General features: G+C 39.5%; 1 long non-coding RNA gene across 1 annotated transcript in view; it reads left to right on the top strand.

Annotated features, from left to right (window-relative positions):
* The first annotated feature begins 400 nt into the window (after positions 1 to 400).
* Positions 401 to 16,616, top strand: part of LOC130456357 (uncharacterized) — an 88,264-nt gene continuing 72,048 nt past the window's right edge. Inside the window, exon 1 of the long non-coding RNA XR_008915101.1 lies at positions 401 to 1,096. This is a non-coding gene — a long non-coding RNA (uncharacterized LOC130456357). The remainder of the gene's footprint in view (positions 1,097 to 16,616) is intronic.

The following is a 16,616-nucleotide window of genomic DNA, read 5'->3' on the forward strand; positions in this document are numbered from 1 at the left end:
AGGTTGTCTTTAGCCTCACTGATCTCCAATAGCACTTATTTTGTCTGTATCCCTCAGCCTGGCTCTGAATGATGTAATTATTCACAAGTACTCTTTGTATGTATTTATTTGCACAAATGAATATACATTATACAGATATATGCATATAGAACTTCAGAGCCAGAAGAGACCTTAGACTCTTAAAAGTCTAAAATGTTAGGACTTCTAGCTCTTAGAATTATAGATCTCTAAAATGTTAGCATTAGAAGGGAGCTTTAGAATCACAAACATAAGACTGCCACAGTCGTTAGGGATCTTACAGATCCTAGAATAAAATGATGGAACCAGAATGGACCTCAGAAATTATACAGTTCTATGTTTTTTTTGTTTTTTTTTTACAAAGAAAGTGAGGTTTAGAGATTAATGATTTGTTCATGGTCACACAAAAAAGATTGTCTAAAATATTTATTTTATGCAATTGGAGAATAGCCAGCTAAGATCCAGTCAGTATAGAGTGGTCAGATTTGTTCTTCCTGGTAGATTATACAGATCTTGCACAGATATTTCCTGCTTCGTTCCAATCCAACATATGGAACATTGGGGAGCCTGTTTCCAGCCATGTATGACTGATAGGTTGGAACTGTGTGATGATGAAGAATTCTCTGACTGGCTGTGGGGTGGGAAGAAGTGATGATTCAGGACATGCTGAGCCAGACCTGAGTTCACATACAGAAGGGACTTTTAGCCAATACCTCCCTCTTTTTCCTTCCCTGTGGTTAGGAAGGCAAGAACTTGTTGTGAGCTGCTAAGAGGGGGAGTGGCAACACGTTATGTCTGTGAACACACAGTTCCTCTGTTTTTTGTTCCTCTCTCATCTCAGGTAGGAGTGTATTGGGAAGCGGAGTGAACCAGATTTTTGATGTGAACTTTGAAAAATTAGAGGAAGTGCTTGTAGATGGATGTAAACACAGTCACTTTAGTCCAGCAGTGTTTGCAAGTTCTGATGATGGAGAGAAGTGCCGATTATGGACTCTAGAAAGACACAGATCCCAGAAGTCCAATCTCATGAGGACTCCACAAAGGAAGGAAAAGGTCTCATAGGGCCAGCAATCTTGAGGTATATTTCAGTCCCACATATAATCTATATTAGCGCCTGACTAATTTTTTTTTTTACTTTAAGTCTGATCTTATTCTCTCCATGTATCTTGCATCCCAATGTGAGAGATTATTTTTTTTTTGTGGTAATAATGGTTTTTGTTGTACTTTCTTTTCTAAAAACTATTAGATTTTTACTGACTAATATTAGATGAGGACTCATGAGTAACAGTACTAGAAACCTCAGCATACTGGAATTTACTGAGTATAACCCCAAAGTGTTAACCCTCGAACTATGATAAAAGAAGTAATTTTCCTCTGGGAACCCAACTTGTCAGTGCAGGGGAAGTATTAGCCTCAGGGTGGTGGGAGGTGGGAGCCAGGTATTGCTACATGTATATAAATATATCTACTCATATGCAAAGCCTTCCTTAGTCATTGTTACTGAAGTTATCTCTACTTCTTAAATCTTATAGTAATTATCTGATAGAATTAATTATGTACTGTCCTGTGACCATTCTTCTATTGCAGTCTTCAATTATTTAAATCTCTTATTTCTCTTTAACTTTTCAGATGTTTATATGTTCTTTTAACATGATGTCAGAGACTGCAATACTTTCATATCCTTTTTTAGAGTCTAGCACAGTGCTCATAACTTAACATTGGCAAGCCATTTTCTCGAATCTCAGTTTCCTAGTCCTTCACTCCTAGCCTCATAGGGCCTTTTTTTAAAAGCAAACTTCTTTGTTAAATGTTAAAATGCTATAAAAAATATTGTTGTTATTTTTCTCTTAGTGAAAACTTTTTACGATAATTTAAAATCTATCATTGATATAAGACCAAGTGGGGAAGATGCAAGCTATAGCTAAAATTTCTTTTGCTTCAGATAAAAATAGATGAATGAACTCAAACTAGGAGCAGTGATTTCAGCACAAAGGACAGGCAGGCTGATAATGGCTGCACTCGGGATAGGAGATGAGAAGCATTATCTCCTAGAGAATCTTGCTGTCACTGCCTACCCTAGGAGAAGGTTTTTAGGGGAAGAGGAGGGCCATGGTGTCTGGACTCTGGCATTGCTAGTCATTCCCTGTGGTGGTGGAGGCTGGTGGAGGACTGACGTAGCAGGGGATGAGATCTACCACCACAGAGGGAGCTGACACAGTTTGAATGCAGATTGAAGGGTACCATTCTTCACTTTTTCCTTCCGTGGATTTTTCTCTAGTGTAAATGATATGTGACTTCTTTTACAAGGCAAGCATGGAAATATGCAACACACACATAATTAGCACTACTTAGAACCAATATCTTATTATCTGTTGTCTCAGGGTGGGGAAAGGAGAAGGAAGAAGGGAGAGAACATGAACTGAAAAATATCAGAAAATGATGATTAAAATTGTATCTACATGTAATTTGAATAAATAAAAGAAAAAATAAAACTCAGAAAAGGGGGATGAAAGATGAAGAAGTCTTCCCTTGCCTATAACATGTTGGTACCTTATCACAAAGCCCCATTTGCTACTTATAGTTCTAGAGAGCTAAGTTTGGGCTCAGAAAAAAGGGACTTGTAGTATCAATATGAGTGAGGTTGATATACCTGAGACAACTAGTTGGAAATGTCCAGTAGGTGATGTGGGACTAGATCTAAGAGCATAGATATGGGAGACATAATAATTAAACCCATGTAATCTAATGAAGTTACAAAGTGAGGAAAATAGAAAAAAGAGAACCCAGGACAGAATCTTGGGATAAACCTATATTTAGGGGGGTACAATAAGGATTAGGATTTTATATTTGACTGAAGAGTGATCACACGAATGGGAGAACCAAAAGAGAAAGGAATCATGGGGATCTAGAGAGTAGACTATCCAAGAGAAGTGAGTAGTCAAGAGTTAAAAAAGAAGGGCAGCTGGCTAGCTCAGTGGATTGAGAGCTAGGCCCAGAGATGGAGGTCCTGGGTTCAAATCTGATTTTAGACCTTCCTAGCTGTGTGATTCTGGGCAAATTACTTAACCCCCCTGTTGCCTAGTCCTTATAGCTCTTCTGCCTTCGAACCAATAAATAGTATTGATTCTAAGGGTAAGGACTATTTAAAAAAGAAAGAGTTAAAAAGGGATGAGGATTGAGAAAAGGCTATCAGATTTCATAATAAAGGGATCATTGGTAACTTTGAAAAGGGCAGTTTCAACTGAATGACAAGATTATGTATCAGATTGTGCAGGATTTAGAAGAAAGTGAGAGGAGAATATTCTCTTTATTTGGGTGCAGTGGGGATATTTTTTTCTGCTTATAGGCTAAAATACAAAGTCCTGACATTTGAGGACCAGTATAAGTTGTCTCCAAATAACCTTTCCAGATTTATTGTTAACTCATATTTCCAGCCTACTTTCTGACTTGGGACTTTATGTTAGGGTCATGCTCTATTTACTTGTGGAGAGAATAGTCCTGCTACTACCTTCTTGGGTATTGAATGCTATATTATTTTAGGATCTCAGAGAGAGCTCAGCTTGATGACCTGAAAGCTTTCAATCTTCTCAAAGTGGTCTGATTCTTGTAAGTTTTCAGTGCTCCCAAAGTGACCTAATCCAATGCAAAATTTGACATCTGTCTTTCTGGTCTGCAATTTTCAGAACTGAAATTGTATCTGAGCAACATGCCTGTGGGCTTGCCCTGGTTGGAATTGAGTAGATTACTTTTGGTCTCAAGCCCTATGAGGCTGCTGGAAAACTCTGCTGATTCAGAATGTGCAAGCTTGAAACAAATTTGATCTGAAATTCCTGTCCTCGTTATCCCACTGCAGGATAAACATTAAGAAACTAGAACTTAGACCCCAGTCAGTTCCTGGGGTCAGAGTCACATAACTCCTGCTTGTTTCTGAATTTGTTCTTTACTCAGTATAGATGATCCATGATCACTTTTCAGAGCCATCCCTCTGTACAAGTCCCCTCCTCAGTATGCTCTGGATAAGTGATCCAGAACTGGAAAATGGCAGTTCTATGGTTGCCATTTGGTCACTATTTTGTACCCTGCACAAGTGTAACCCCTTCTATTGTGGATTTAGGATTTCTTCTCACTGTGAATGCTTTTTTGTGGCCCTTTCTAGTACCTACTATCTTCAGACCTTTATCTCTTTAAGTCACCTAAAGCTGGGAAAATGACTCAAAGTTATTTGTTTTTCTTAGATTTCCTAATCAGAACTTGGTCTGTTACTTTTTTTAGATCCATTTGGAGGAATTGTATGGTGGACCTGAACTGAATTTTGCCTTGCTTCTTCATCCCTTGTCTCTGCCCTTCCTTTGCAGACTTATTGAGTGATACTTTCAAAACTGGATGACATCCTTCCTTAAAATCATTCTCTTACTTTTGTACCTTTGTATCCACTGAACACCCCATGACTAAAATGCCTTTCCTCCTCTTACATCCATTTACCCACTTCCTGGAAGCTCAGTTTCAGGCATCATATCTCCTTAAAAAATTTCCAGGTCATCTCTGAAGCTCTCAGACTGTACTATGTAATCTTTTCTGTGCCTTTAACAGTTTTCTATTTTTTTCCATAACTTTTTGCATCACATATGTCTCTTCTCTACTAGAATATAAACTCTCTGAGGGTACAGAAAACAATTTTAAAAATCTTTACATCTTTCTCTGTACCTGGCATAGGATCTTATACATAATGGATATTTAATAAGTTTTTTGAATTGACTTGATTATAACTCAGTTTAATACAATGAAATTAAATTGCACAAATATTTACTATGTTGGCAAAGTTCAAGTCCCTTGTATCTGAGCATTGGGAAAGATAGAAAGACAAAAAATATTTGCCCTCAGGAAGGGAAGGAACCTTGACATGAACAGCTCTAATCCAAAATACTGTGTGATTTTGCCATAAGCCAGGAGAAGGACATGGTGTCATGGAGTTTCTGAGAAGGAAGAGATGACTTCTGACTAAAGAGATTATAGAGTCTTTATAGTAAAGGTAGCATTTTTAACTATGCCAAGAATTATGGAAAAGTATGAATAGATAAATACAGTAAAGGACTTATTTCAGGCATAATGAACACATCATGCAAAGGGACAGAAGTGGGAAAATGCATGACATGTTTGAGTTATAGAAAGTAGGACTAGTGAGAGAGAAGCCTGGAAAAGTAGGTTGGAGCCAGATTATTCAAATTTTTGAATGAAAGGCTAAGGAATGAAGACTAAGTCAGTCAGTGGGCAATGAGCATGGGAGTGATGTTTAGGTCATATTGGCAAAAGCACCAGATTTGGAGTATATGTTGGCCCTGCTAATTACTAGTCCTGGTCAAAGATGTCATAGAAGGGCTTCTTGGTTAGGTTTGGGTTGGCCCTTGATAACTTCTGAGTTTTTGTGACCATTCAGGAGCCTCCATTTCTATAAAGTGAGGGAATGGTCTCTTCCAGATCAATATCCTATATTGATGGGTGTTAGTTCTCCTTTTATGGCACCCAGAAGACCATTTCGTTTAGCCTACAGCTTAGCATGGGTGTTTCAGTGATTTTGAGATTGCTGGCATTTTGCACAATTATAATCTGCTCAGTGGATAAGTCTGGGAGTGTGGTTCCCTCAGAGAGGCACAATTCTTCCATGTCCAGTCAGTGCAGCACTGGCAGAAACCCAGTTAGTGCTGCTCCAAGGTGGGAAATTCAGTTAGTGCTGCTCCAAGGTGGGAGATATGTGTATGGGTCTCAGATGGTAATCCTAACTCTTACACTGAGTTATATTAGCCTTACCTAGGTCAAATTTTAGCTCTGAGTGTTTAATTCATATGGTTCTCCAGAATATATTGGAATGTAGCCTCCTTTACCTCTTCTAAAACTTTTTAAGTTCATGTTAGCTTTTCATAACTTCTAAAATTTTGATTCTAATACTCTGGCCCTTTGCACTATAAACATAAGAATTCCTGCCTGGAATATGGGGGTAGAGTAGGTGATCTTTAAATTCCTTTCTCATTGTATGATTCTACATATTAGCTGAGCTTGTGTCTACATGGATGTCTGTTACCACATCCCAGTTTCTATAGAGTTTTGTTCTGCAGACCTGCCTTATAATGAGAGACACTGATACAGTTAAAAGAGCATTGGCCTTGGAGTCAGGAGACTTGAGTTCTGGTTCTGCTTCTGATTTGCTATGTGACTCTGGGGAAATCTATTCACCTCTTTGGGTATTGATTTTATCTCCTATAAAATGGTATCTTTCGCAGGATCTTGGTAAAAGTTGGTCAGTTGATTAATTGCTCTTCAGATTCCCATAACAATGCAGGACTTAAATTAATATCCAGCAATTCTGTAATGGACTTCTCCATCAGTGGCAACGCAGTGATCCTGAACAACTTGGAGGGATCTATGAGAAAGAACACTATCCACATTCAGAGGAAGAACTGTGCGAGTAGAAACACAGAAGAAAAACAACTGCTTGATTACATGGGTTGAGGGGAATAAGACTGAGGCTGTAGACTCTAAATGAACATCCTAGTGCAAACACCAACAACATGGAAATAGGTTCTGATCAAGGACACATGTAATACCCAGTGGAATTGCGCATCAGCTACTGGAAGAGGTGGGGGGAGGAGAGGGAGGGAAATAATGTGATTCTTGTCACCAAGGAACAATGTTCTAAATTGACTAAATAAATTAATTCAAATAAGAAAAAATATCCAGCAACTCCAAGCATTAATTTTATAAAGTTTATTAATAATCACTTAAAGAAGGAATAAAAAGGGAAAAGAAGTTAAAAAATCCCAATTATTTAACAAAATTAAGACCACATGACTAAGTTCTCCTTGCCAGTTTAAAAAGCTTGCTCTACCAAAGCCCAAACAGGAAGATAAGAATGCAAGAAGTGGGGCCACACCAAATTTATATCCTCCCTATGGTCAGCAGGTAAAGTGAGGAAAGTGGGGTGCTGGGAATTGTATTTTTTTAGGTAACAGATTCTAATTACACAACAGAAAAGGCCAAAAAATTTTTATCACACAAAAAACTTCAGCTCCCTATTACCTCCAGGATCAAATGTGAAATCCTGTTTGACTTGTAAGCCTTTCATAATCTGGCCCCTTCCTACATTTACAGTCTTCTTACATTTTGTTCCCACTCATGTACTCAGCAATCCAGTAGTACTGGTCTCCTTGCCATTCCTCCAACAAGACATCCTGTGCATTTTCTCAGATTGTCCCACATTTCTGGAGCTCTCTTTTTCCTCACTTTCAGCTCCAGGCTTCCCTGGCTTCCTTCGAGTCTCAGCTGAAATTTTTCCTTGTCCTCTCTAATGCTAGCACCTTCCCTCTGAGATTTCCCCCAATTTATCTTCTAGGTCTCATGTTTGCACATGTTTACATGTTTTCTCCTTCAATGGATTGTAAGCTCCTTGAGGGCAAAGACTGTTTTTGCCTTTCTTTTTATCCTTCAGTATTTAGGACAGTGCCTGGAACATAGAAGATACTTGATAAGTGCTTGTTGACTTGATTTGGCTATTTTTATTTAGAATTGTGATTTAAGTGTTTTAGAGAACCCCCAGTATGGAAATAAGTTGTTGTGGATTGACTTGCATTTAAAATGTTGGTTTTAGGGGGCAGCGGGGTGGCTCAATGGATTGAGAGCCAGACCTAGAGAGAGGAGGTCCTGGGCTCAAATCTGACATCAAACAATTCCTAGCTGTTTGACCCTGGATAAGTCACTTAACCCCCATTGCCTAGCCCTTACCACTCTTCTACCTTGGAACCAATATACAGTATTGATTCTAAGATGGAAGGTAGGAGTTAAAAAAAAAATGAAATCTAGATTTTACTAGTTTTCAGTTGTGAGCCAAGAAGGGAGGACCCCAAGATATTTATGTATATAAATACATGTTTATTTTTTCTCAAATGTGTACATATGTGTATAAATAAATTAAAACATTTAGCCTTCAAGTCTTAAAGTTATATTATGCTATTTAATAACAACATGAAACAACAATATAATAGCATAAATACTTAAGATGTTATCAACTATGAGAAAAATCACAGACAAATTTACTTAAAAAATTGTCTTAGCATTGATATTATGTATGGGTTCCAAGGAAGAAGAGTGATAAGGGCTAGCCAATGGGGGGGAAGGATTTAAGTGATTTGGTTCAGGGTCACACAGCTAGGAAGTGTCTGAGGCCAAATTTGAACCCAGAACCTCCTATCTGCAGACCTGGCTCTCCACTGAGCCACCTATCCACTGTGGATTTCTCATTCATAGATGAGCTATCCCAACTTCCAGCTCTCTTGGTATACCAATTAAAGTCTTTTCTAAAGAATTCTCTTCACATTTATTAAAAAGGCAAGGATTAGACAATTCTCTCAGGAAATAGGTCCTCTTATTTCTTGTGTGTTCTCCGTGACAGTTAAACTATAACTTTCCAATAGTTCATACTAATGTAATTAAATTAATTTGCCTATTAAATATATCTACAGTCTCCAAGATTGAAGTTTGTGCTTTGTGTGTGTATGTATGTATGTAAGCTTTCCCTACATTCCTATAATACTTTGAAACTTCTCTCCCAGCTTCTCTGAGACTAACAGTACAAACATTCTAATCCCCACTTTATAGAGGAGAAAACTGAGACTTTGGCATGTTCATGCAGTGAGTGATATGATCCCTGTTCTTCTTTACTCTAAATCTAGTGCTCTTTCCACCATATCTTGCAGCATCTCATTTTGGGAACCTTCTGGAGAAAAGGAATGACTGCTTCTGCCCTTCAGAGATTAGGAAGTTTAAGAGGTTATTTAGACTTTAGAGATCATATAGTTGTATTTTTTCATTTTACATATGAGAAAACTGAGGCATCTTGAAAGCAAGGCATCTTACTCAAATGCGGTGCAGTGAATTTATGACCATGATGAAATCTCAGGTGTTCCCAGTCCCAAGTCAGTGCTTCGTCCCCTATCCCTAGGACTTCTCTGACATCCAACTGAGAATTGAACTCCCTTCTCTTGACCTTGTCCTTCCAACTGGCTCTAGAGAAGCATTCCTACAGAAAAGTCAGAGCAATGGCGAATCGGTTTTATAATTCTACTGCCCAACCCTTGCGCCTTCTATGTTCAGATGGTTTTCCATTTCAGGGGTATCTTTTTCAGGGCGTGTGTGGGCTAGAACCGGTGTTACACATGCCTGTAAGTGGGTGGAGTGAGAGGTGTGGACTCTGTCCTCCTTCGTGCTTAATCAGCAGTGTGGGGCAACTTATCTGGATGGGATTGGTGGCTGTCGGTTCTGATTTTAAGGTCTTTTAAATCCGGACCTTTTAATAGATCCTCTATTTTCTCTTTTTCTGCCAGCTTTAAAGAGAAATTATAATGTAGGCCCTGCAAGTTACTGTGGGTTGGGATTTAAGATTACAGCATTTAGGAAGATTATGCATTTGATGAACAAGGAGAGGTGGTGTGTGTCATCCTTTGAAGGGCTTACCTTGCATAGGAACGGAGTATTAATAGTATCTCGGCACTACTGAGATTAATGTCAATGGCATCAGAATTGGAATGAACTGTGCAGAGTTGTTTGGAAGTTCAGTCACTTGGATACTTGGGGGAGATTTTGCTCTGTGTGTGTGTGTGTGTGTAGGGGCCAGCCAGCCAAGAGGTTTTAATATGAAGATCCTAAGAGATTTAAATATCAAATGTGCAAGGGCTAAGTCAACAGTTTTAGCAAAAATTCCAAATGAAAGAAGGCTATCCATTTATGCTCCGAGATAAATTCTTTGAGTGGAAATCATCTGTGAGGAGACAAGTTTGGTCCAGAAGGAGATGTTGAAACTTAATCTGGTTTTGTCCCATTTTTCTATGACTTCTGATAAGAATTTTCACAGATGAATGGAACCTCCAGTATCAATGAACTGAGGGATGCTGAGAGGATAGATGAGCTGTTCCTCATTCTTCATAAGAGCCTTCAGAAAACAGATGACCAAAATAGATTATATACAAAAATAAGTTGACTTTTTAGAGACACAGTCTACTTATAGTGGGTAACGCAGTCATATTGCAGAAATTTACACAGCTAAGAAACATAAATAGGTTGGAAGGGGGTTTTGATCTATCCATAGTGTCTCATGAGAGGACATTAAAGAATAGGAGATGTACCTCATCATTAGAAGGCAATTACCATATCATCCTGAGGTCCCTTGGTGAGTTGGTCCCAAGAAACAATGAGAGAAGGTTCAGGTGTTGGAAGGACCGTGATTATAATCAAGTTGACAATATGTTATAAACAGAGTACTGGATTAAAAATCTGGGGCAGCTAGGTGACTCAGTGGATGGAGAGCTGAGCCTGGAGACAAGAGGTCCTGGATTCAAATATGGCCTCAGATACTTCTTAGCTATGTGACCCTGAATAAGTCAGTTAACCCCAATTGCCTAACCCTTATTGCTCTTCTGCCTTGACACCAATATTTAGAATTTGTTTTAAGACAGAAGGTAAGAGTTTGAAAAAAATGAATGGAGGGACAGCTGGGTAGCTCAGTGGATTGAGGGTCAGGCCTAGAGATGGGAGATCTTAGGTTTAAATCTGGCCTCAGACACTTCCCAGCTGTGTGACCCTGGGCAAGTCACTTAACCCCCATTGCCTAGCCCTTACCACTCTTCTGCCTTGGAACCATCAAGATGAAAGGTTAAGTGTTAAAAAAAAAAATCAGTGGACCTATGTTTGAATCCTATTTCTGTTGTTAACTACCTTCTGTGACCTTAGGGAAATTATTTTCCCCTCTTTGGACTTTAGTTTTCTCATCTGGGAAATGGGGGTGTTGAAGTAGGTGATCTCTGATGATCTTCTGAGCTTACATTTAACACTAGGATATGACCTAGACTCTAGAGATTTTGTTCTGGCTTTTAGCCCACTATGAAGTTTCCCAGATTGTGACCACATGGTGCTTTTAGAAGTAGAAATAACACATTGCTTAGTTGTGACCACAGAAAGGAAGGCAGAAAATGGAGAAAGCAATTATACAGATTATTCAGGAGCCGATCCTCCAACTTTTACCTTAATATCTATCTCTTTATCCTTTAAGGGATATCTAAGAATTCTTGGCCTGAAAACCTGGAAAGTTTACTCAGTACCCAGTTCTACTTGGTATTTTGGTACAGCCTTCCCCAGAACTTAGTTTTTTAATAGATTCACAAGAATTTGGATATCAGTTCATTCACCTTAAAAAGAGAAATTACTCCATTTCCTTAGGTTAAACTTTTGATCCAAGGGAGTGCAGATATTCCAAAAGTGAATCTCTCTGAAACATATGGAAAGGTGATAGACTAGAGGTGTTTTGCTATGTGGAATGAGATGGGCTTCTGTGATAGAGTAGGCTAGTAGACAGAGATAGAAATACAAAAAAAAAAGAGAAAAAGAAAACAAGGAAGAAAGGAAAGAAGAAAGAAAAAAGGGAATATTAATAAAATATTAAAAATATACAGAAAAAACATTTTCAGGGAAACAAAAAGGGAGCCATTACTACCTTATTAAATCTAACATTCACTTAAAAAGAGAGAAATCTTTAACTGAAATATTTATGTTTATTGCTGAGTAAGTTAATGAAAAATAAACTGAACCTTAATTTGTCCTTAATTCTTACAGCCAGGCTAATTTAAGGGCTGAATTGTATAGAACCATCATTGCAATAACTCACCATCCTACTGTAATAGAGTCCCTTTGATCTCCTGGGCAGAGGTTACTCTATGAAGCTTATATGAGGACTGCCCTGATGCCTTACTCAATAACCTGAATGATCAGAGACTCTGAGTTGATCCCTGGATTTTCCTGTGATTGGCACTGCATCAAAGAGGACTGACCACTAAGCATGGAAAAGGGGTTCACTTAGCAGACTTTAAGAAGAGTGATTGTATTTTCTTTCTTTGTCTTTTTGGATTATGCTGCTGGAGACTCAGTCAGACTCTCCATTAGACTTCCAGACAATTGAGGGAAAGCAGTCTCTTTTCTCTCCCCAGTAGCAATGGTGACTAAACATACATGGCAGTGCATGAGTACATGTATTTGTCTAGATGGGTCTAATATTGCACCTCAGGTGCCTGGATACCTCTTCTGCTTTGTATTTCTTTCTCTGAGCACAGGTGACCAAATAGTAATCCCACTCTGGGTGCTTTGAATCTTAGCAAGTAATACATGAGCTTAAGAGCTCTGGTGTTCTTTAGTCTGGGTACTGGCTCCCTAGCAGGAGGAGATTTTTATGACAGTTTCCTGGGAGAGAGAAAATAAACTATACCAGGAACATATTACAGATGGGAGGACTAATACTTGAACCTGGCTTTGCCAGGAGATCTGGACTTTTGATTTGCACAAGGCAGAACAGGTCAGAGGCAAAAATCATCTGTTCAGTAATCAGGGCCATAAGTTTCCCAGGACAATATAATAGGACTGATGGATTACTGACTCATTTTGTATTTGTCAGTTTATGCTTATGAGTCTTTTGTGTTTTAAGCATATCTTTTGTGGTCAAGGAAATGAAGAATTCGACTATGCCTGAAATCTAGTATTTTATACAATGACTAACTTTTCTATAAAGAATCTAGGGGGGCAATGGAGGGAAGGAGGGAACTTCTCTTTCTTCTCTTCTTTCCATGCCATATGGACCATTTAATTTGAAGGGGAGCTACCCTGCAGGAGTGGTTCCAAAGGCAACTTGCTATCTCTCCAATTGTCCAATTCACAGAAATTCATCCAGATCCTAGTTTTTTAATATCCTTGAAGTATGCATGGTTCTAGCATCTAGCTCAGGGGTCCCTAAATTTTATTACAAAGGGGGCCAGTTCACCATCCCTCAGACCATTGGAGGGCCGAAGTATAAAATAAAAAACTATGAACAAATCTGTATACCGCTGTCTGGGATAGCAGAGGCTGCAGTGCTGGCTGTGATGGGTCTGTCACACCTTGCACAGGCCTAACACTGCCACCACTATACTGGGCAGCAGTACACACAGTGCGGAATCCCCTCCCCCAGATCACTGCTTACCATGCTGACGTCTTCCATTGTGCAGCCACATAATCCTTTGTGAGGCTCCTCGTTCTTGTTCAGTTGCTCTCAGAACAAGGTGACCTGCAAAGGATTATGTCACCGGAAGCAGTGCTGTACATGAATGATGTTGTGCTTTGCAGTGCCACCACATGCAGTGTTCCTCTCACTGACCACCAATGAAAGAGGTGTCCCTTCTGGAAGTGCGATGGGGGCTGGATAAATGGCCTCAGGGGGCCCCATGTGGCCCATGGGCCAAAGTTTGGGGACCCTTGATCTAGCTGTTTCTTTTCTGGAAGAAGACAATCAAATGTTATGAAGGGATTTAGTTGGAGGTCATCTTTATATCTTTGAATCTCATTAACCCTTGTGACTGATTACATCTGGACCTTTTGTGACTGTATCAACTGAGGAACGGGGAGAAACTCCTTCTCTTATGATTGCTGGAGCTCCTCTAGTCTGCCCTCCCTTCTTCCAGTGCATGAATTTTCTCCTTGACATTCTTAGTGAGTAGTTCTTCACCTTTGCTCAAACATCTACAATGACAGAATACTCATTGCCTCACGAGATAGCTCATTCGTTTGAGGATAGATCTACTTTTTAAGATCTTTCTTATATTAAGAAAAAATCTGTCTCTCTGTACCTTTACTCAACTAGCATTCACAAATGCTAGTTATATATACACAGCACAGTACTGGGCACAGGGGAAGTACAAAATTTAAATAAGCTTGTGGGTAGCTAGATAGGAATGAGGGTTGGCCCAGAAAGAGTCCAAGAAGTCCTAAGTTAAAATCTGCCTCAGACACTTAGAAGTTTGTCCCTAGGCAAGTCACTTAACCTCATCTGTAAATCCTCATCTATAAAATGAGCTGGAGAAGGAAATGGCAAATCGCTCTAGTACCTTTGCCAAGAAAACACCAAATGGGGTCACAAAGAGTCAGACGTGACTGAAAAAACAAAGTTATGGTCTTATAAGTAGATAAAAATACAGACACACACAGGTAATTGTACTGCAAAAGAACGCATGATAAACATAGTAATAATGATAAATGTCCACCCCTTTATCGTAGCACATCCATCTGGACCCTCAAAAATCAAGGCTATTCTTTTTCCCTGTGGGAAAGAGTCTTTCAAATGCTCAAAAACAGTTGTTATTCCTATCCTGACTCCTCTTGATCTCCAGGTCTTACCACTACACTTAGTTTTCTTTTCTTCAGGGTAAACGCTCCCAGTTTGCAGGATCAAATGTTTAGAGCTATCAAGAACCTTAGAGACCATCATTTCTCATTCTTCATTTTATAGATGGGGAGAGTGAATCTCAGAGAGATGAAGGGGCTTGCTCATGGCTACTCAGGGACTCAGAGAAAAGAAGATAGAAGGGGATGTGACAGCTGTCTTCAAATATTTGAAGGGTTGTCACGTGGCAGTGTAGGAGAGAGTAAGGAAGGTTTCTAGAATAATTAGAATCATCCCAAAGTGGTATGAATAGGTAGGGAGCTCCTCATCACCACAGGTCTTTGAGTACTGGACATTTGTCAGGGAAGTTATGAAGATGAAGTTCTTTTCCAGCTCTCAGAGAATATTACGTAGCAGAATTTAGGATTAGAGTTCAGAACTCTCTTTATTCTTTAAGTCTTCCTTAGCACCGTTAATTCATTTGATAAATTGGTACAAGTTCACCCTCAAGGTCTTTCTGAAGAACCAGAACACTAATTGTGAGACATGGGAGATGCTGGCACAGGACCATTCTGCATGGCATACCTGCATCAAAGAAGGCACCATGCTCCAGGAGCAGAGCAGAATCACAGAAGCACAAGGGAAACAAGGTGAGCAGATGTAGAAACATTTCCAAACCAAAGATTCAAGTGATTTTTTGTGCCCAATTTACAGTAGTCTTTTGAACTTGCACTGGATTGATGAGCCACACTTGAATATACTGTGCCCTCACCCCAACATCACGAAGTCATAGGTTCTTTTCAAGTAGGAAAGATGAACAAGAACAAATCGATAGTCAGTGAACAAACATTTATTTTGTGCTTATTCGTGCCTGGCTCTTTGCTATATACATAAGTGATGGAGGCTGGTAGTGGGCAGTGAGGGGCAGTAATAGGAACAGAACCCCCATACTCTGAAATCTTGCATTTCTCACCAGTTAGCACTAGTTAAACATCAACTGCAAAATCTGTAGTTTCAGTATTAGTCAAGCATGAATTGCAGAATCTGTATCATTGATCAGTTATCCATTCTGAATCACCACTCACCAGTACTGCATCTGTAATATTCTATACTGGGTACCAGCTTTGTGCCTAATCTGTTTTATTAATGACATAGTGTTCTTTATTTACTTTAGTTCAGAATTGTTAGACATTATTATTTACCCATAGTGGTCATCTACTGTGCTGCATTCTCCCTCCTCCAATATCTTCCAGAAGAGTAGTGAGACTTCTCCCACATTGACAAATGATGACAAGATGGAAAATGGGGGGGGGGGGAATGGGACATGTGCACTAAGGATTGTGGCATTCCAGAAGTCTCCCAAATCCATGCACACTCCTTATTACCATTCTGGTGTTGTGCACCCCAAAATACACCTGCACCTTAATTTGGCCATGCCCATTTCCCAGAGTTTGGGGGAAGGTAAAGATTTCTCTGGATTGGGAGATGACTAGCTCCCAGACCATATATATATATATATATGCAAACCATGACCTACAGGGGAAGCTGCAACTCTACAGCTAGAGCTGCTACTCCATCAGAAGTGGAGCTTGTCCACTTTTGGAGTTCCTACTAGGCACATGGAGGGCTGCTAGTCTATCAGGTCCAGAGGGGCTACTCTTCTAGCCCCGGGCTTCTCCATCAGCCCAAGGGCTACCTGATTAGTCCCCAGGGTATTCCACTATCTATTAGGCTCTTATACCCCCTTAAACCTCTTCATATAAAAGTCTTTTCTTTCTTCTGGATTGGAGTTTTGAGTCTCGAATTCTGGGGCAAGACCCTCCTACAAACTTGGGTGTGTTTTGCCCACAACATAAGCATTGGGGATTCCAAGAAACCAAAACCAGTTCCCGCCCTCAAGCATCTTGCAATCTAATTGGGAAGACATGTAAATAAATATATATAGTGGTTGTAAAGTACTCTCAGTGGGCTAAGCACTAGGTAGGGAGTGGGAGGGGGATCCTAAAAGGACCTCCTGTAGAAGATGGAAATTTTGCTGAGGCTTAAAAGAAACCAAAGAACCTAAGAGACAGAGTTGAAGAGGGAGTGTATTCTAGGCATTAGTATCTAGTAGCTAATGCAAAGTCATGGAGACAAAAGATGGAATGTCATTTGGGAGGGATAATAGCAAGTAGCAGAGCAATTTAGTTGAGTGTAAGAAAGCTGGAGAGTTAAGTAGGGATTACATTATGAAGAGTTTTAAATGCCAAATGGAGGACTTTATATTTGAACCTGGAGGTAATAGGGAGCCTCTGGAATTAGTTGAATAGTGGCTAGACTTATGCTTTAGAAAAAATCAGCTTGGAGGCTGTGTGGAGGATGGATTGGAAGCAGGGAG

This window comes from Monodelphis domestica, chromosome 1 (genome assembly GCF_027887165.1).
Source record: "Monodelphis domestica isolate mMonDom1 chromosome 1, mMonDom1.pri, whole genome shotgun sequence".
In the NCBI taxonomy this organism is placed as follows: Eukaryota; Metazoa; Chordata; class Mammalia; order Didelphimorphia; family Didelphidae; genus Monodelphis; species Monodelphis domestica.